Source organism: Marmota monax, unplaced genomic scaffold, assembly GCF_021218885.2.
Source record: "Marmota monax isolate L192 unplaced genomic scaffold, Marmota_monax_Labrador192_F-V1.1 WCK01_AAM20220418_F8-fsc00018, whole genome shotgun sequence".
Lineage (NCBI taxonomy): Eukaryota > Metazoa > Chordata > Mammalia > Rodentia > Sciuridae > Marmota > Marmota monax.
Window position 1 is genome coordinate 16209029 of NW_026692201.1, and position 20596 is coordinate 16229624.

Genomic DNA, 20596 nt, shown 5'->3' on the forward strand with positions numbered 1-20596 from the left:
GGCTATACACAGAGTAGAGTCATGTCATTTGTGTCTTCATACATGTACTTAGGGAAATGATGTGCATCTCATTCCACCGCCTTTTTTTTACCTCCATGCCCCCTCCCTTCCCCTACCTCCCCTTCGCCCTATTTAAAATTCCTCCATTCCTCCCATGCTCTGCCCCATGACCCCATATGGATCAGCATCCACACATAACATTCAGCATTTGTTTTGGGGGGATTGACTTACTTCACTTGGCATAATATTTTTCAATTCCATCCATTTACCTGCAAATGCCATGATTTTATTCTCTTTTAATGCTGAACAGTATTCCATTGTGTATATACACCACAATTTCTTTATCCATTCATCTACTGAAGGGCATCTAGGTTGGTTCCACAATTTAGCTATTGTGCTGCTATAAACATTGATGTGGCTGCGTCAATATAGTATACTATCTTTAAGTTCTTGGGTATAAACTGGGGAGCAGGACAGCTGGGTCAAATGGTGGTTCCATTCCAACTTTTTTGGGAATCTACATATTGCTTTCCACATTGTTTGCACCAATTTGCAGTCCGGCCAGCAATTTATGAGTATGCCTTTCTCCCCACATCCTTGACAACACTTATTGTTTGTATTCTTAACAGCTGCCATTCTGACTGGAGTGAGATGGAATCGTAGAGTAGTTTTGATTTGTATTTATCTAATTTCTAGAGATGTTGAGCATTTTCCATATATTTGTTGATTGATTGAATATTATCTTCTGAGAAATGTCTGTTCAGTTCCTTGGCCCATTTATTGATTGGTTTTTTTTTTGTGTGTGTGTGAGTGTGTGTGTGTGGGTTAAGATTTTCAAGTTCTTTATATATCCTAGAGATTAGTGCTCTGAGGTGCATGTGGTTAAAAATTTGTTCCCATTCCATAGGCTCTCTCTTTACTGCATTGATTGTTTCTTTTGCTGAGAAGACCCTTTCTGGTTTGAATCCATCCAATTGATTGATTTTACTTCTTGCACTATATGAGTCTTATTAAGGAAGTCGGGGCCTAATCCAACATGACGAAGAATTGGGCCTACTTTTTCTTCTATTAGACACAGGGTCTCTGGTCTAATTGCTAGGTCCTTTATCCACGTTGAGTTTTGCACATGGTGAGAGAGAGAAAGAGGATTAACTTCATTTTGCTGCATATGGATCTTCAGTTTTCCCAGCACCATTTGTTGAAGAGGCTATATTTTATCCAATATATGTTTTTGGTGCCTTTGTCTAATATTTATGTGGGTTTGTCTCTGTGTCCTCTATTCTGTACCATTGCTCTACAAGTCTATTTTGGTGCCAATACCATGCTGGTTTTGTTACTATTGCTCTGTAGTATAGTTTAAGGTCTGGTGAAATGATGCCACCTGCTTCACTTATCTTGCTAAGGATTGCTTTAGCTATTCTGAGTTTCTTATTTTTACAGATGAGTTTCATGATTGCTTTTTCTATTTCTATAAGGAATCTCCTTGGGATTTTGATTGGAATGGTATTAAATCTGTCTGTATAGTTCCTTTGGTAGTATGGTCCATTTGACAATATTAATTCTGCCTATCAACAAACATGGGAGATCATTCCATCTTCTAAAACCTTCTTTAATTTCTTTCTTTAGTTTTCTGTAGTTTTCATTATAGAGGTCTTTCACTTCTTTCATTAAGTTGGTTCCCAACTATTTTATTTATTTTTTGAGGCTATTGTAAATGGGGTCGTTTTCCTAGTTTCTCTTTCAGAGTATTTGTTACTGATGAATAGAAATGTCTTTGATTTATGGATGTTGATTTTGTATTCTGCTATTTTGCTGAATTTATTTATCAGTTCTAGAAGGTTTAAAGTGGAATTTTTTGGCTCTTCTAGGTATAGAATCATGTTGTCCACAAATAGTGATAGTTTGGGTTCTTTTTTTAAATTTGTATCCCTTTAATTTCTTTTGTCTAATTGCTTTGGTTAGAGTTTCAAAGGACTACATTGAACAGGAGTGTTAAAAGAGGGCATCCCTGTCTTCTACCAGTTTTTAGAGGGAATGCTTTCAAGTTTTCTGCATTTAGAATGATGATGGTCTGGGGCTTAGCATAGATAGCTTTTTCAATGTTGAGATATGTTCCTGTTATCCCCGGTTTTTCTAGTGTTTTGAACATGAAGGGGTGCTCTATTTTGTTGAATGCTTTTTCTGTATCTGTTGTGATGATCATCTGATTCTTATCTTTAAATTTATTGATATGATGAATTACAAATTTTTTATTTCAATACGTTGAATGAAACTTGCATCTCTGAGATGAACCCCACTTGATTGTGGTGCACTATCTTTTTGATATGTTTTTATCTGTGATTTGCCAGAATTTTATTGAGAGGTTTTGCATCTATGTTCACTAGAGATATTGGTCTGAAGTTTTCTTTCTTTGATGTGTCTTTGTCTTGTTTTGGAATCAGGGGCATATTGGACTCATAGAATGAGTTTGGAAGTGTTCCCTCTTTCTACTTCATGAAATAACTTGAGGAGTATGGGTATTAGTTCTTCTTTGAAGGAATTTTTGAACTCAGATGTGTATCCATCTGTTCCTGGTCTTTTCCTTGTTGGTAGGCTTCTGGTGGTATCTTCTATTTCATTACTTGAAATTGATCTGTTTAACTTGTGTATATCAACCTGATTCAGTTTGGGCAAATCATATGACTCTAGAAATTTGTTGATGGCTTTGATATTTTCTATTTTATTGAAGTACAAATTTTTAAAATAATTTCAGATTATCTTCTGTATTTATGTTGTATTTTGTTATGATGTTTCCTTTTTCATTATGGATATTAGTAATTTGAGTCTTCTCTCTGCTTCTCTTTATTAGCATGGCTAAGGGTTTATCAATTTTATTTATTTTTTCAAAGAGCAAATTTTTTGTTTTGTCAATTTTTTTTCAATTGTTTCTTTTGTTTCAGTTTCATTGATTCTGCTCTTATTTTAATTATTTCCTGTTTTCTACTGCTTTTGGTGTTGACTTATTCTTTTTACTCTAGAGCTTTGAGATGTAATATTAGGTCATTCATTTGTTGACTTTTTTTACTTTTAAGGAATGAACTTTATGCAATTAACTTTCCTCTTAATACTGCCTTCATAGTGTCCTGAGATTTTGATATGTTGTATCAGTGTTCTATAAGAATCTTTTAATCTCCTCTTTCATGTCTTCTGCAATCCATTATTCATTCATTAGCATATTATTTAGTCCACAGGTGTTGGAGTAGCTTACATTTTTTATTTTAGCATTGATTTCTAATCTCATTCCATTATGAGTTGATAGAATAAAGGGTAGTATCTCTACTTTTTTATATTTGCTAAGAGTTGCTTTGTGGCATAATATATGGTCTGTTTTAGAGAAGGATCCATGTGCTGCTGAGAAGAAAGTGTATTCACTCACTGATGGAGGAAATATTATATATAAGTCTGTTAAGTCTAGGTAATTGATTGTATTATTGAGTTCTATGTTTCTTTGTTTAGTTTTTGTTTGGAAAATCTATCCAGTAGTGAAAGATGTGTGTTAAAGTCACCAAGAATTATTGTGCTGTGGTCTATTTCACTTCTCAACTTGAGAAGAGTTTATTTGATGAACATAGATACTCCATTGTTTGGGGCATATATATTTATAATTGTTATGTCTTGTTGATGAATGGTTCCCTTAAGCAGTATGAAATGTCCTTCTTTCTCACTTTTGATTAACTTTGGCTTGAAGTCTATTTTATTTGATATGAGAATGGAAACCCCTGCTTGTTTCCACATTCAATGTGAGTGGTATGTTTTTTCCCAAACTTTCACCTTCAGTCTGTGGATGTCATTTCCTATGAGATGAGACTCTTGAAGGCAATATATTGTTGGGTCTTTTTAAAAATCCAATCTGCAAGTATTTTGATTGGTGAGTTTAGGCCATTAACATTCAGGGTTATTATTGAGACATGATTTGTATTCCCAGCCATTTTTGTTATTTAATTTGGCTTGGTTTCTACTTTGATTTGTTTTTCCTTTAGTGTAATACTCCCTTTGCTGATTTTCATTGTTGTTTTCATTTCCTCCTCATGGAATATTTTGCCAAGAGTGTTCTCTAATGTAGGCTTTCTAGTTGTAAATTCTTTTAACATTTGTCATGGAAGGTTTTTATTTCATCTTGAATCTAAAGCTTCATTTTGCTGGATATAAGATTCTTTGTTGACTTCCATTTTCTTTCAGAGCTTGGTATATTTTGTTTCAGGATCATCTAGCTTTCAGGGTCTGGGTTGAAAAATCTGCAGAAATCCTAATTTGTTTCTCCCTATATGTAATTTGATTCCTTTCTCTTGTGGCTTTTAAAATTCTCTCCTTATTCTGCATGCTAGACATTTTCATGAAATTATGCCTTGGTGTGGATCTGTTGTGATTTTGTACATTTGGTGTCCTGTAAGACTCTTGTATGTGATTTTCCAGTTCATTGTTCATGTTTGGAAAATTTTATGATATTATTTCATTGAATAGATTGTTCATTCCTTTGGTTTGAAACTCTATGCCTTCCTCTATCCCAATAATTCTTAAGTTTGGTCTTTTCATGTTATCCCATAATTCTTGAATGTTATGCTCAAGGGTTTTTACCATCTTCCCTGTGTGGTCAATATTCTTTTCAAGATAATTTAGTTTTTCTTTATTGTCTGAGGTTCTTTCTTCCAAGGGATCTAATCTGTTCATGGTGCTGTCTATTGAGTTTTTAATTTGGTTTATTGTTTCTTTCATTTCAGGGATCTCTGTTTGTTTTTTTATCAGAACCTCTATCTCCTTATTGAAGTAATCTTGTGCTTCCTGTATTTGCTTATGTAGCTCTTTATCAAAATGATCTTTTGCTTCCTGTGTTTGTTCTCCTATATTATCCTTTAATTCACAGAACATTTTAATTATGTACATCCTGAATTCCTTGTCTGTAATTTCTTCTGTTGTGCTGGCCATGTATTCTAATAATGTAGTATCTTGCTTTGTTTGGGACACTTTTTTTTCCTTGTTTTTTCATGTTGTTCGTGTGTCTTCCCTTCTAGCACTGCAGATCTGAGGCATTAAAGTATTTACCCTATAGGATTATAATGTCCCTGTAGGGTTCCAATATCTCTCCTTTAAGGGGAGAACAATATTAACAGATACCAATACAAACATATGCAACCTTAAACCAAATAGCTGCTATTAAGACATTTATGGTTTTGTCACAATATACAGAAATGGTGAGTTCAATTCTTATATACAATCTAAACAGTAGGTTTGCAGAATGGTCTACAGTTTCTAATAGTGAACAAAGAACTGGGGATGAGGTGTCAGATGAAATGTTGAGGGGGTAGGAGGTGAGGATATAGAGTTATTAGATCTTAGGAAGTGTGAAAGAGGAATTTAAAGAAGTTGGTTAGTAGCAGGAGAAGAGAGAGAAAGTGATTTTGGGGAGACAGGTAAGTGGGAAAATAATAGAGCACAAAAACCAAACATAAATATTAAGAAAAATAAAAAATGTAAAGATAGGAGATAAAAGAGTATACAACACAACTGTAATGTACTATTCAGACATCCCAGTACTCAGTAGCCTTATTCATGAAAAGTACTTAGTTTCACAAATGTTGGGGATGTGAGTGTGATAGAAGAGAGAGAAGGAAAAAAAAATAATCTGGAAGGAAGATATAAGAATTGTTTTTGTTGGAGACCAGTATCTTTCCTGCTTCCCTTCTCGTCCAATAAGTGGGGTTGTCTGTTGTGTGCTGGTATCTCCACCCTCAGGATGGTAAAGGTTATTAAGCTGAGATGGTTGGTCTTGGGGGCAGAGCTCTTGGAGGTGGGGTATAGCACTTGCTGGTCCCCAATGGGAGACTGCACCCCAAGGATCTCCTTTGGGGCCCGCTCTTGTGATGTGGACAAGTGGTCTTATCTCCTTATATCACCGGTAGACCTCACAATTCCTTGTCTCTAATTTAGTCTTTAAATTGTAACTCACTCACCCCCTCCCTTTCTACTTCCCAATCAGAAACCCTTGTCTCTGGAGGTCTTGTGGACTGTGCTCTAGGGGCTGTGTACCTGTCTTGCAGAGCTATTTTGTACTGAGCAGTTCAAGACCAGGTTTTGTGAGTTAAGACTAGCTGCAAGCACTGTGCTGGGTTAGCAGCTGCTGGGAAGGGGCAGGGTTGAGAACTAAAGGTGCCTTGATATTACTTCTAAGTCCCAGCTGGTGTTCCAAGCCAGGAGTTGCCCCAACTAAAGATGGTGATGAAGGTGTCCCAAGATGGAGGTGGTTGCTTTCAGCAATGGGGTATCAGGTGGTGACAGTGGGTGTTGTGATCAGAGATGCAGTTCTGTGGTGTGTAGTGTTGTGGCTGGTGGCTGTCTTCAGATCCTTTACGGTGTCCCCAGGGGTAGACTACCATGTGTAAGGGACTATGCCAGTGTTTGCAATGTCACAAGATGGAGCCGACCTGGGGAGCCCCACATTGGTAGATGGGGAACCACACAGGAGTGAAAGCTGGAGTCCCTGCATGTAGTTAGTAGCCAGGTTTCCTATGTGGAAGTGCAAGCTGGGATTCTGGTGCAGGTGGGCATCCAGGAGTCCTGTGCGGGTGTTGATGCCAGTGGTCCTCTGTGGGTAAGTGATCACGAGTCCTGCACTGACACTGAGGCCTGGAGACCTGAGCGGACACGGTGGCCATGATTCTTGCCTGGGGAGCAGCTGTAGGGGGTCCTCTAATCATTCCCATAGAAACAGTATTCCCACTACTTGAATCCCAGGTCACAGAGCAACACAGAATGCAGCCTCCCTCCAGCCTGCCATCTTGGATCGCCCTCCATTTGATCATTTTGAGTCCCAGTCCCAAATGTGTCTCTCTCTTATCTCTCAAATGCCTTTGTGGTTTGTACTAGCTGTAGTCAAAGGCAGTAGTCTTCTAGTTGAAGCCTAACATGTTTCTCCCCAGTATACAATGCTGTGAAATCCAAATATAGCCTGTTAGAAAAGCACAGTTAGCTCAGTTATACTCTGTGGCATTATTGATTGATGACTTTCACAAGTTGGTTCATATTTACAACCAAATAATAAAACTCTGAAAGGCTTGGGCAAGTATATAGACAAACAAAATTATTTGGTAATGTGGTGGATTTTTTAATATTAAATTTTATTTAATAATAATAAAACTATTATTATTAGGCAAAAAATATAAACCTAGACTCTTAAATTCTTAGCAAAAAAGAAATTCTCTCAATGAAACATCATGTCTCTTAAGTGCTTTTCTTTTTCCTATGTCTTTCATTGGTGCTACAAAGAACTCACTGAAGGTCAGTCATTCTTTTTGAGGTCTTTATGGTACCTATGATCTTAGCCCCTTTGATTTGGAACATCAAAATGTCATAATTGATATCAAACTCATGAACATCAGATCAGGGCATTGGTTCCATGTTTGATGCCTTATCAAAGTACTTACTTGTTTGTTCTTCATGTGTCCTTATTGTTCCTGGATCCCTTTGTCTATTTAACCCTTTCCCTCATAAGAGAACAAGCTTAGAAATCTTCGCATATTAACAATGGAGAGCCTATTGGCTGAAATACACTAGACAGATACAGGAGCTGATATTACTCAACAGAAGTTTTCAGTACTGATCTTACAAGGTAGGGCAGCTCATTGGGTGAATCATTGGATGAGACTCATAAAAATTAGAAAGTCATGATACAATCCTGAGTAGAAGGCTTAATTACTACAGAGATTAACTCAGATGAATAATAGACAAGATAATAAGAATATTCCTTGAAAAAGGAGAAGAAAAAAACAGAGGAATAAGTGCAAAAGTGTTGTTTGAGTAACTGAAGTTGGGGAATGCCTAAGCATATAACAGGTGGAGTAACATCAGATCTTGAAGAGAGCCGAATCCCTTTGAACTACTTTTAGGTGGTGACCTCAAAGGCTGGAAAGTCAGGGCACAGCCTCAGCTTTAACACAGCTGCTCTCTGGAATTATCAATGGCATGAGAATGGACCTGGGAATTGGTAAAATAGTAACAGCTAAACCAACAGTTTAAAAAATAGAAATAAGCCTCCAAGTCATTAAGCCAATCTATTAATTATAGAAGAAAGATACCTCCTGGATGGAAATGAAGAATAAGCAAGAACCTTCAACACATACCAATCTCAACAACTCTGTCTTTAGCCCTTGTCCGTTTGTAAAAATTAAAAAAAGTATTTCCAGCTGTATTAAGCTATAATTGACAATTAAAAGTTGTATACATTAATAGTGCATGACATGATGTTTTGATATCTATGTATACATTGTGAAATGATTTCCACTATAAAGCTAATTAACAAATCAATCGCCTCATATAGTTATTTCTTTTTGTGTGTATGGTGAGATCATATAAGTTCTAACTCCTAGCAAATTTCAAATATACCTTATAATATCACTAACTATAGTTATCATGATAAACATTAGATCTCCAGAACATAAAATTTAGCCCTTGAGTGGTCTTAGTCTCTAACTGATTTTTAGATTCACTTTGCAATACAGCTTATAGCTTATAAGGGGACCACTTTGGGAAGAGGAGAAAAATTGTAGTATGAGGCTTTCAATCATTAAGCAATGAAAGAAAAATCTCTTACTCAACTTTTTGTTACTTATAATTATACTATGCAAATATTGTGGCCCAAGGAATAGATGTGAGAATATTCTCCTCTTTTAATGCTGAAGATGAATTTACTATATAGCTGTCTGCATCTTTCAAAAATGTAAGGATGTGGTACTCAGGACTCAGAAGAACACTATGAGAGGTCAATGCATCTAATTATCAGGAGAGGTTGTTAGAAACATCTGGGACATGACCGTCTGCCCAGAGTCTAGCAAGTTCTCAGGTGGTGCTGACTAGGCCAGTCAATAGGCCACACATTGAGGAAGAATACCCTAGGCCAACTGACCCACTTCATTGTGACTCTTTCCAACGTTAAGAGGTCTCTCCTGGGCTTGATCTGTTTTTTTTTCCTAGTCTTCAGTGTGTGCCATGATGACTTTCACCCCTGCAATGGATTGAGGAGGAGTCACCAGTGTTATTTCTACATGAATTTTCTCCCATGCCACTCTGTCAAGGCCATTGCTACATTTTTATTCAGGGAAACATTTATGTTCATACATAATTTTGACACTCCTCTCTCTAAAATAAGGACTGGGGGAGCACTCAAACATTTCACTCATTTGTTACGATCTGGTGGAACCGACCACCATTTGAATTGTTACTCCTTTGTATCAATACCTCCTCACTTGGCTCGGGTTGTGTTTAGAATGAGTGAGAGACCCAGAGTCACCCAGCAAAAACCAGCATCAGTCTGGGTTTTTTCCTTACCTGACCTACAACAGTTAGCTCCTTACTGTGACACTGTTGTAGAGATAATTTAACTGGGTCCATGGTGACTCTCTGTCTCTCATTCATTCTAAACACAACCCAGCAAACAGACGCCTGACTTGACTTCTTGTTACTTTAAGTGCTTTCCTAGCAGGGAAGGCTGAGTGGTTTTCTTCAAAATTTCCCTACATTTCTGAGGGAACAAAATCAGTTTCTGATACTTACAGATGCCAAGCATTATCATAGTTTCTTATTGAAGTTATGTTACTTAATCTTCACAATAGTCATTATGAAATAAGCATGTTATGTTATTCTTATTTTATAAATGTAGCAACGAAGCTACAGAGAGATTAAGTCACTTCATAGAATCACCTGAATAAAGAGCAAATAAACTGAGATTTGAGTCTCATTTCTCACTATTTTGCCATATAATTTATCTCATTTTCAGAATTGCTTTAAATTGCAAATTACCCCCAGGGTCATTATCGTTGTACTCCATACATCTTTTCTACCTCAAAATGTAAGAAATCCCCAATTTATATTAAATAATCATTTTATTCTTTCCTAAACCCAGACTATGGAGAAGCCAGTACTGCCTTTTTTGGTTCTTTTTTTCTCATTGCTCATTGTGAGTGTAGATAAAGTTCACATGAAAATGTCTCTGTTCCCCACAAGAATGGGTCAACAGTTCATTTATTCCATGCTTAGAAAATTTCCTTAATTTGTTTAGGATATATTTCATATGTTAACAACAAATTTATTCTATTTCAGGAAAAAAATCTCCTAAAATGCCTCATAAAATCTGGCATCATTAAACTATAATAAAATTATGAAAGAACTATTTCCCTTTTGTTGAGAAAATTAGTAATTTTCAATCCCACCATAGATTAACAAAAAAGATCTTCCAAGAAGAACGAGGATGGTACTTTTATATTTTTAGTAGTCTCTGGTTTCATATTCATATATATATTCATATATTCAACGGAAGTGCTCTGCACTCCTACTGTGTGTTCAGCACCACACCGTAGGTACACTGGTGAACAAAACTAACTGAAATTACCTCCACCTTCATGAAATATAAAGACATGTGATCCATCACTTAAATCTTTTTATTTTTTTATTTTTTTAGAGGTCAAAGGACTTTATTTTATTTATTTGTGTGTAATGCTGAGAATTGAACCCAGTGCTTCACACATACTAGGCAAGCACTCTACCACCGAGCCACAATCCAAGCTCCCATCACTTATATCTTGTTTCTGTATTAATTGCAGTAATAAAAAAGCTAAAGTGGGGCTGAGGTTGTGGCTTAGTGGTAGAGTACTTGCTTAGCTGTGTGAGGCACAAAGTTTCATTCTTAGCACCACATGTAAATTAATAAAATAAAGGTCCATTAATGACTAAAAAATATTTTTAAAAAGCTAAATCAAACTTATGAAAGCTTTTAATTTAAATAGAAATGTTAACAAAGCCAATGCACTGATCCATGATAATATTGTCTTTTTTTTAAATTTTTTATTGTTGGCTGTTCAAAACATTACATAGTTCTTGATATATCATATTTCACACTTTGATTCAAGTGGGTTATGAACTCCCATTTTTACCCCATATACAGATTGCAGAATCACATCAGTTACACATCCATTGATTTACATATTGCCATACTAGTGTCTGTTGTGTTCTGCTGCCTTTCCTATCCTCTACTATCCCCCCTCCCCTCCCCTCCCCTCCCCTCTTCTCTCTCTGCCCCCTCTACTGACATTCATTTGTCCCCTTTGTATTATTTTTCCCTTTCCCCTCACTTCCTCTTGTATGTACTTTTGTATAACTCTGAGGGTCTCCTTCCATTTCCATGCAATTTCCCTTCTCTCTCCCTTTCCCTCCCACCTCTCATCCCTGTTTAATGTTAATCTTCTTCTCATGCTCTTCGACCCTACTCTGTTCTTAGTTACTCTCCTTATATCAAAGAAGATATTTGGCATTTGTTTTTTAGGGATTAGCTAGCTTCACTTAGCATAATCTGCTCTAATTCCATCCATTTCCCTGTAAATTCTATTATTTTGTCATTTTTTAATGCAGAGTAATACTCCATTGTGTATAAATGCCACATTTTTTTATCCATTCATCTATTGAAGGGCATCTAGGTTGGTTCCACAGTCTTGCTATTGTGAATTGTGCTGCTATGAACATCGATGTAGCAGTGTCCCTGTAGCATGCTCTTTTTAGGTCTTTAGGGAATAGACCAAGAAGGGGAATAGCTGGGTCAAATGGTGGCTCCATTCCCAGCTTTCCAAGAAATCTCCATACTGCTTTCCAAATTGGCTGCACCAATTTGCAGTCCCACCAGCAATGTACAAGTGTACCCTTTTCCCCACATCCTCGCCAGCACATGTTGTTGTTTGACTTCATAATGGCTGCCAATCTTACTGGAGTGAGATGGTATCTTAGGGTGGTTTTGATTTGCATTTCTCTGACTGCTAGAGATGGTGAGCATTTTTTCATGTACTTGTTCATTGATTGTATGTCCTCCTCTGAGAAGTGTCTGTTCAGGCCCTTGGCCCATTTGTTGATTGGGTTGTTTGTTCTCTTATTGTCTAATTTTTAGAGTTCTTTGTATACTCTGGATATTAGGGCTCTATCTGAAGTGTGAGGAGTAAAGATTTGTTCCCAGGATGTAGGCTCTCTATTTACCTCTCTTATTGTTTCTTTAGCTGAGAAAAAACTTTTTAGTTTGAGTAAGTCCCATTTGTTGATTCTAGTTACTAACTTTTGTGCTATGGGTGTTCTGTTGAGGAATTTGGAGCCCGACCCCACAATATGTAGATCGGAGCCAACTTTTTCTTCTATCAGACGGCGTGTCTCTGATTTGATATCAAGCTCCTTGATCCATTTTGAATTAACTTTTGTGCATGGCGAGAGAAAGGGATTCAGTTTCATTTTGTTACATATGGATTTCCAGTTTTCCCAGCACCATTTGTTGAAGATGCTATCCTTCCTCCATTGCATGCTTTTAGCCCCTTTATCAAATATAAGGTAGTTGTAGTTTTGTGGATTGGTTTCTGTGTCCTCTATTCTGTACCATTGGTCCACCCACCTGTTTTGGTACCAGTACCATGCTGTTTTTGTTATTATTGCTCTGTAGTATAGTTTGACGTCTGGTATCGCTATACCGCCTGATTCACACTTCCTGCTTAGCATTGTTTTTGCTATTCTGGGTCGTTTATTTTTCCATATGAATTTCATGATTGCTTTCTCTATTTCTACAAGAAATGCCGTTGGGATTTTGATTGGCATTGCATTAAACCTATAGAGAACTTTTGGTAATATCGCCATTTTGATGATGTTAGTTCTGCCTATCCATGAACAGGGTATATTTTTCCATCTTCTAAGATCTTCTTCTATTTCTCTCTTTAGGGTTCTGTAGTTTTCATTGTATAAGTCTTTCACCTCTTTTGTTAGGTTGATTCCCAAGTATTTTATTTTTTTTGAAGATATTGTGAATGGAGTGGTTGTCCTCATTTCCATTTCAGAGGATTTGTCGCTGATATACAGGAATGCCTTTGATTTATGCGTGTTGATTTTATATCCTGCCACTTTGCTGAATTCATTTATTAGCTCTAATAGTTTCTTTGTAGACCCTTTTGGGTCTGCTAGGTATAGAATCATATCATCTGCAAATAGTGATAATTTAAGTTCTTCTTTTCCTATTTTGATGCCTTTAATTTCTTTCGTCTGTCTAATTGCTCTGGCCAGTGTTTCGAGAACAATGTTGAACAGAAGTGGTGAGAGAGGGCATCCCTGTTTTGTTCCAGATTTTAGAGGGAATGCCTTCAATTTTTCTCCATTCAGAATGATGCTAGCCTGAGGCTTAGCATAGATTGCTTTTACAATATTGAGGTATGTTCCTGTTATCCCTAGTTTTTCTAGAGTTTTGAACATAAAGGGATGCTGTACTTTGTTGAATGCTTTTTCCGCATCTATCGAGATGATCATATGGTTCTTATTTTTATGTCTATTGATGTGGTGAATAACATTTATTGATTTCCGTATATTGAACCAGCCTTGCATCCCAGGGATGAATCCTACTTGATCATGGTGCACAATTTTTTTGATATGTTTTTGTATCCGATTCGCCAGAATTTTATTGAGGATTTTTGCATCTAGGTTCATTAGAGATATTGGTCTGTAGTTTTCTTTCTTTGAAGTGTCTTTGTCTGGTTTAGGTATCAGAGTGATGTTGGCCTCGTAGAATGAATTTGGAAGTTCTCCCTCTTTTTCAAATTCCTGAAGTAGCTTGAAAAGTATTGGTATTAGTTCCTCTTTAAAGGTTTTGTAAAACTCTGCTGTATACCCATCCGGTCCTGGGCTTTTCTTAGTTGGTAGTCTTTTGATGGTTTCTTCTATTTCCTCAATTGATATTGGTCTGTTTAGGTTGTCTATATCCTCCTGACTCAATCTGGGCAGATCATATGACTTAAGAAATTTATCGATGCCTTCACTATCTTCTAATTTATTGGAGTATAAGGATTCAAAATAATTTTTGATTATATTCTGTATATCTGAAGTGTCTGTTGTGATATTGCCTTTTTCATCCCGTATGCTAGTAATTTGAGTTCTCTCTCTTCTTCTCTTCACTAGAATTGCTAAGGGTCTGTCGATTTTGTTTATTTTTTCAAAGAACCAACTTTTAGTTTTGTCAATTTTTTCAATTGTTTCTTTTGTTTCGATTTCATTAATTTCAGCTCTGATTTTAATTATTTCTTGCCTTCTACTTCTTTTGCTGTTGTTTTGCTCTTCTTTTTCTAGGATTTTGAGATGAAGTATGAGATCATTTATTTGTTGGTTTTTTTCTTTTTTTAAGGAATGAACTCCAAGCAATGAATTTTCCTCTTAGAACTGCTTTCAATGTGTCCCGTAGATTCCGATATGTTGTGTCTGTGTTTTCATTTATCTCTAAGAATTTTTTAATTTTCTCCTTGATGTCTTCTATAACCCATTGATCATTCAGTAACCTATTGTTCATTCTCCAAGTGATGTATTCTTTTTCCTTCCTTCTTTTATCGTTGATTTTCAGTTCCATTCCATTATGATCAGATAGGATGCATGGTATTATCTCTACTCCTTTATATTGTCTAAGAGTTGCCCTGTGACGTAATATATGATCTATTTTTGAGAAGGATCCATGTGCTGCTGAGAAAAAAGTGTATGTCTTTTCCTATCAAATGTGTCTCCTGTAGGCAGCATATTGTTGGGTCTTGTTTTATGATCCATTCTACTAGCCTGTGTCTCTTGATTGGTGAGTTTAAGCCATTAACATTTAGGGTTATTATTGAGATATGGGTTGTTCTTCCAGCCATATTTGTTTATTTATGTTACTAAACATGGTTTGTTTTCTTCTTTGATTATTTTTCCTCCCTTTACTGTCCTACCTCCCACTGTTGGTTTTCATTGTTATTTTCCATTTCCTCTTCCTGTAATGTTTTGCCAAGGATGTTTTGAAGAGATGCTTTTCTATCTGCAAATTCTTTTAACTTTTGTTTATCGTGAAAGGTTTTAATTTCATCTTCCATCCTGAAGCTTAATTTCGCTGGAAACACAATTCTTGGTTGGAACCCATTTTCTTTCAGTGTTTGAAATATGTTATTCCAGGAACTTCTAGCTTTCAGAGTCTGTGTTGAAAGATCAGCTGTTATCCTGGTTGGCTTACCCCTAAATGTGATCTGCTTCCTTTCTCTTGTAGCTTTTAAAATTCTCTCCTTATTCTGTATGTTGGGCATCTTCATTATAATGTGTCTAGGTGTGGGTCTCTTATGATTTTGCACATTCGGCGTCCTGTAGGCTTCTAGGATTTGGGATTCTGTCTCATTCTTCAAGTCTGGGAAGTTTTTTCGTATTATTTCATTGAATAGATTGCTCATTCCTTTGGTTTGAAACTCTGTCCCTTCCTGTATCCTAATGACTCTTAAATTTGGTCTCTTGATGTTATCCCATATTTCTTGGATGTTCTGCTCATGGTTTCTTAACAGTCTTGCTGAGCTGTCTATGTTCTTTTCAAGTTGAAATACTTTATCTTCATTGTCTGATGTTCTATCTTCTAAGTGTTCTACTCTGCTGGTAGTATTCTCACTTGAGTTTTTAAGTTGGTTTATTGCTTCCTGCATTTCTAGGATTTCTGTTTGTTTTTTATAACCTCTATCTCCCTGTATAGTTGATCTTTTGCTTCTTGGATTTGTTTATGTAATTCATTGTTGAAGTGATCTTTCATTGTCTGATTTTGCTGTCTGATGTCTTCCTTGAGACTCCAGATCATCTGAAGCATGTATATCCTGAATTCTTTATCTGACATTCCATCTGCTGCAGCTATTACCTCTTCTAACGTTGAGTTGACCTGCATTGCTTGTGGTCCTTTCTTTCCTTGTCTCTTCATACTGTTCGCGTTCCTTTCTACTTGGTGAAACTGTTGTGCTATTGAATTTCCCCCCTATATATTTATATTGGTCTTGTATAGTAGCAAAGTCTCCCTCGCAGGCGTGGGCGGCGGCTCTGCCCCTCCTCCAATTGGGGCAATGTGCCTACTACGCCGGCAGGCCGCTGGGCCTGCTCTGCCGGTCGGTAGCAGGTCTGCCTACCTTGCAGGCACGGGCGGCGGCTCTGTCCCTCTATGGGCCGCTAGGCTTGTTCTGTCGGTGGTCGCATTTCTGCCTACTTTGCAGGCGCAGGCAGGGGCACTGCCCCTCTTCAGGCCTCTGGGGCTGTTCTGCCAGTGGGTCGCAGGTCCGCCTACCTTGCAGGCACGGGGGGGGGGGGCAGCTCTACCCTTCCTCAGGCAATGCCGCAGTCTGGCTGGGCACAATCAGGAGCCACTTGTCAAAAGAAACTAACTTTATTTTTAGAACCACACACGCCAAACAAAACACCCTCTCAGGAAAAACCCTCAGAGCCTCAACTGCCACCACCGGCTTTCCACAAGCCTCTCTCTCCCACACAAGCTTCTCTCCACCTCCCACAATCCTCCTGCTCTTGAGGCTGATTGGCTGGGTCATGTGGGCGGAGCCAAAAAAGTCCACCAATGAGCAGCTCCATGGTCTGAAAGGACAGGGATACAGCCCAATGAGCATCACCGCAGAGGAGCCAATCAGCTAGATGTTGCTGGGGCCGCTGTGAGCCAATCATCAGCCGGCAGCTGGAAGTTTGCTGGCAGCTGGAAGTTTGCTGGGGCCCCTTCGGCTGTGGCTCTCAACATCTCCCCCTCTCTGTTTAAACAACAAGCATGTGGCTTAGGGACCGTGCCTGCCTTAGGTTGTCCAATAGTACATATGGTCCTTAGCTTGGTACCATTGCAATTGGATCTTACCCGTCACTGACTACCGGTCCAGTATACAGCCACACCTGTGGAGAGGTCTTTGTAACAGCGGGGGGGTGAGGTTCTTTGCCTCACCTCTGTTGGCCCCCAAATTTTAGCTGGACGATCATGACAAGCAGAAGGGAGGAAGATACACCAAGCCAATTGACGGCTCCTTTTGGAAAAATTGTACCACCAATGACATCATCAGCAAAAATACCCCAACACTACCACAAGTCGCTGCACCAACAGATAGTTCACAATGCATACAGGTGACCTCACAATGTGTCCAGGAAAGTTCTGCAAGCAGTTCAGTGATGGCTATTGTAGAAGCTGTAGATTGGTTTTATCTTTGACTTCACCAGCACTGGGATGAAGATAGGAATTCTGGCAATAATGGCTAAAGAAAAAATTATGTAACATTACAGAAGGCACTAAAAGAAAACAATTTTCTTAACAATTTACATTATCTTGAACAGAATTATTAAATATAATGAAAAGGAAAGGTGAAAGTAAACAAACAGATCTGTTAACCTTCTTTTTTGTTTACATATTAAAACTATCCTCAACAGTTGTTTACCCAATTTAAATTAAACCATATAAATCACGTGAAAAAAAAATATTTGGATCCATTTTATCATGAGCGCTCATCATATATGATATATGGACATACATACATTCAAACATATAACACAAAACACAAGTGTGCACACATAATATAATACATACAACACATAACATTATAGTAAAGGCCTTATAACTTTTTACAGGTGAAATCTCCATTGCAATGTTTAAAAACTCTGTAGTCAAAAAATAGAACTGATCATCAAAACATTAACCTAGGTCTGTATGAGCTCAAAAAACAAAATAGAACTTCATGATATGGCAAAGGGCAATAATAAAATAGATATTGAAAAAAGCATCCTGGTTCTGTTGCAGATGTAAGAATAGCCAAACTGGAGTTTTGGATATCAGTTGTTATGGATTTGAGCCAAATCATCTTCTTTTTGGTCTGTAGAAATCGTTTTAGTTAATCTTTCTGGAATCCAAATCGGCTGCTGTTCTCCCTGTGGAAACACATAAACAGACCCCCGACTCCAGACAATCACTGGGTCAGGACCTTGGTTAATCTCTCTGGAATCCAAATCGGCTGCTGTTCTCCCTGTGGAAACACACAAACAGACCCCCGACTCCAGACAGTTACTGGGTCAGGACCTTTCCATTGTCCTGTTAGAATATCCTTCCAAAGTACCTTGGGCTTATGCACATTTTTTGGACACATATGCCTTTCTGCAGCACTAAGTCCTGATGAATCCAAATTTAAAAAGTTTAGAGTAAAAAGGGTTATTTTAAGTTTATCTTTGGGGAATATATACCCCTTCCCAATTCCTTCTTTTTGCTTTAATAAGTACATTTTAATAGTTTGATGAGCTCTTTCAACTATGCCTTGTCCCTGTGGATTGTATGGGATTCCTGTTATATGAGTAATGCCAAATGTTGAGCAAAATTGTTTAAAAGAGGTAGAAGTATAACCAGGGGCATTATCTGTTTTTAACTGTTTTGGAACACCCACAGTGGCAAAATTTTGTAAGCAATGAGCTATAACATCTTTAGTTTTTTCTCCGGCATGAAGGGAGCCCATCAAAAATCCAGAAGAAGTATCAACTGTAACATGCAAATATTTTAATTTTCCAAATTCTGGCAAGTGTGTGACGTCCATCTGCCAAATATGGTTAGGTATCAATCCTCTAGGATTGACTCCAAGATTAACTTGTGGTAAAAAGGTCACACAATTTTGACATTGTTTTATTATTTGTCTAGCTTGTTCCTTAGTTATTTTAAAATGCTTTTGTAAAGTATTAGCATTAACATGGAACTTTTTATGAAAATTTATAGCTTCTTCTAGTGTAGAGAAAATATGTATGTCATGTGTAGTTTTATCTGCTAAATCATTGCCCAAACTAAGGGCTCCAGGCAATCCTGTATGTGCCCTGATATGTCCTATAAAGAATGGATCTTTTCTGTCCCAGATTAGACTTTGTATAGTGGAAAGCAAAGAGAAAACAGTAGAAGAAGGGGAAATCCTACCAGCATCTTCAAGGGATACTATAGCGTTAACTACATATTGACTATCAGAAAATAAATTAAATACAGAATCTTTAAACATCACAAAAGCTTGTAAAACTGCATTAAGCTCTACCTTTTGAGCTGATTGTTTGGGTACTAAAAATGTAAAAGTTTGATCAGGGGTAACTACTGCTGCTGTACCATTATTTGACCCATCAGTGAATATATTTGGAGCATTCATGATAGGTGTTTTTCTTGTCATTTTTGGAAAAATTACAGGATGCAATGACCAAAAAGACAATAAAGGATTAGATGGTAAGTGGTTATCAAATGAAACATTAGATTTGCACATGATTATTGCCCAAGTATTTAACTCATTAGCTAACTCATCAATTTGATTCATAGTATATGGAGTAATAATTTTATTGGGAGAAATTCCAAACACTCCCTTTGCTGCTTTTATTCCTTTGAGTATTAATTGTCCTACAGCCTCAGGATACCTAGTAAGAATAGTGTTAGGAGAATAAGATAAATGTATCCATAATAATGGACCTTCTTGCCAAAATACTCCTGTAGGAATATTTTTTGTTGGTAGTACAATAAATAATAAAGGCAAACTTATATCAATTCTATCCAAATGCATATTTTCCATATATGTTTCAATGATTTTTAATGCCTTTCTTGCTTCAGGCGTTAACATTCGGGGTGAATTTGGATCTGATGGACCTTTTAGGATATCAAATAAAGGTCCCAACTCTCCTGTTGGTATACCTAAATAAGGCCTTATCCAATTTATGTCTCCTAATAACTTTTGAAAGTCATTAAGTGATTTGAGTTGATCTACTCGTATTTGAATTTTTGGTGGACGGACCATGGTTGAGGATAATAGAACTCCTAAATAATTAATTGGAAAATTTAATTGTACTTTATCTATTGCTATCTCTAGATTATAATTTTTTAATAAGTTTGTAAGTGTGGCATAACATTCTAGCAATGTGTTTTTATCTTTGTGTGCTAATAATACATCATCCATATAGTGAAATATTTGTAGTTCAGGATTTTGATTTCTAAGTGGCTGGATTACTTTGTTAACATAAATTTGACACATAGTTGGGCTGTTAGCCATCCCTTGAGGGAGTACTTTCCATTCATATCTCTGATCAGGACCTTCATGATTCAGTGCAGGGATAGTAAATGCAAAACGTGGACTATCCTCAGGATGAATTGGAATTGAAAAAAAACAATCTTTAATATCTATAACTAAAGCATACCAGGTTTTTGGCAAAGCAGACAACTGAGGAATCCCTGATTAAGCAGGTCCCATAATAACCATCTCATTATTAATGGCTCTTAAATCTTGCAATAATCTCCATTTACCAGATTTCTTTTTGATGACAAAAATGGGAGTATTATGGGGAGATACAGAAGGTTGTATATGTCCTTCCGCTAATTGTTGTTTGACCAGGTCATGGGCTGCTTGTATCTTTTCTTTAGTCAGGGGCCACTGAGGAACCCATACTGGTCTTTCTGATTTCCAAGTAATTTTTATTGTCTCAGTGGCCCTTTCTGAAAATCCAACCCATGTCTTTCTGTTCCTTGATCTATTTGTATTGGTGCTGCTATACCTTGTTCTTGTTTTTCTAATCTTTTTCCTTTCCTAAAACCTTGTCTAGTCATAATAGTGGGTGCATTTTGGTTGATGTTATTTGTTAATGTCAAACCTAATTGATCTAGGACATCTCGTCCCCATAAATTTACGGGAAGATGATCCAATACATATGGCTGTATAGTTCCTTCACATCCTTCAGGATCCTTCCAATCTAATACCATTGC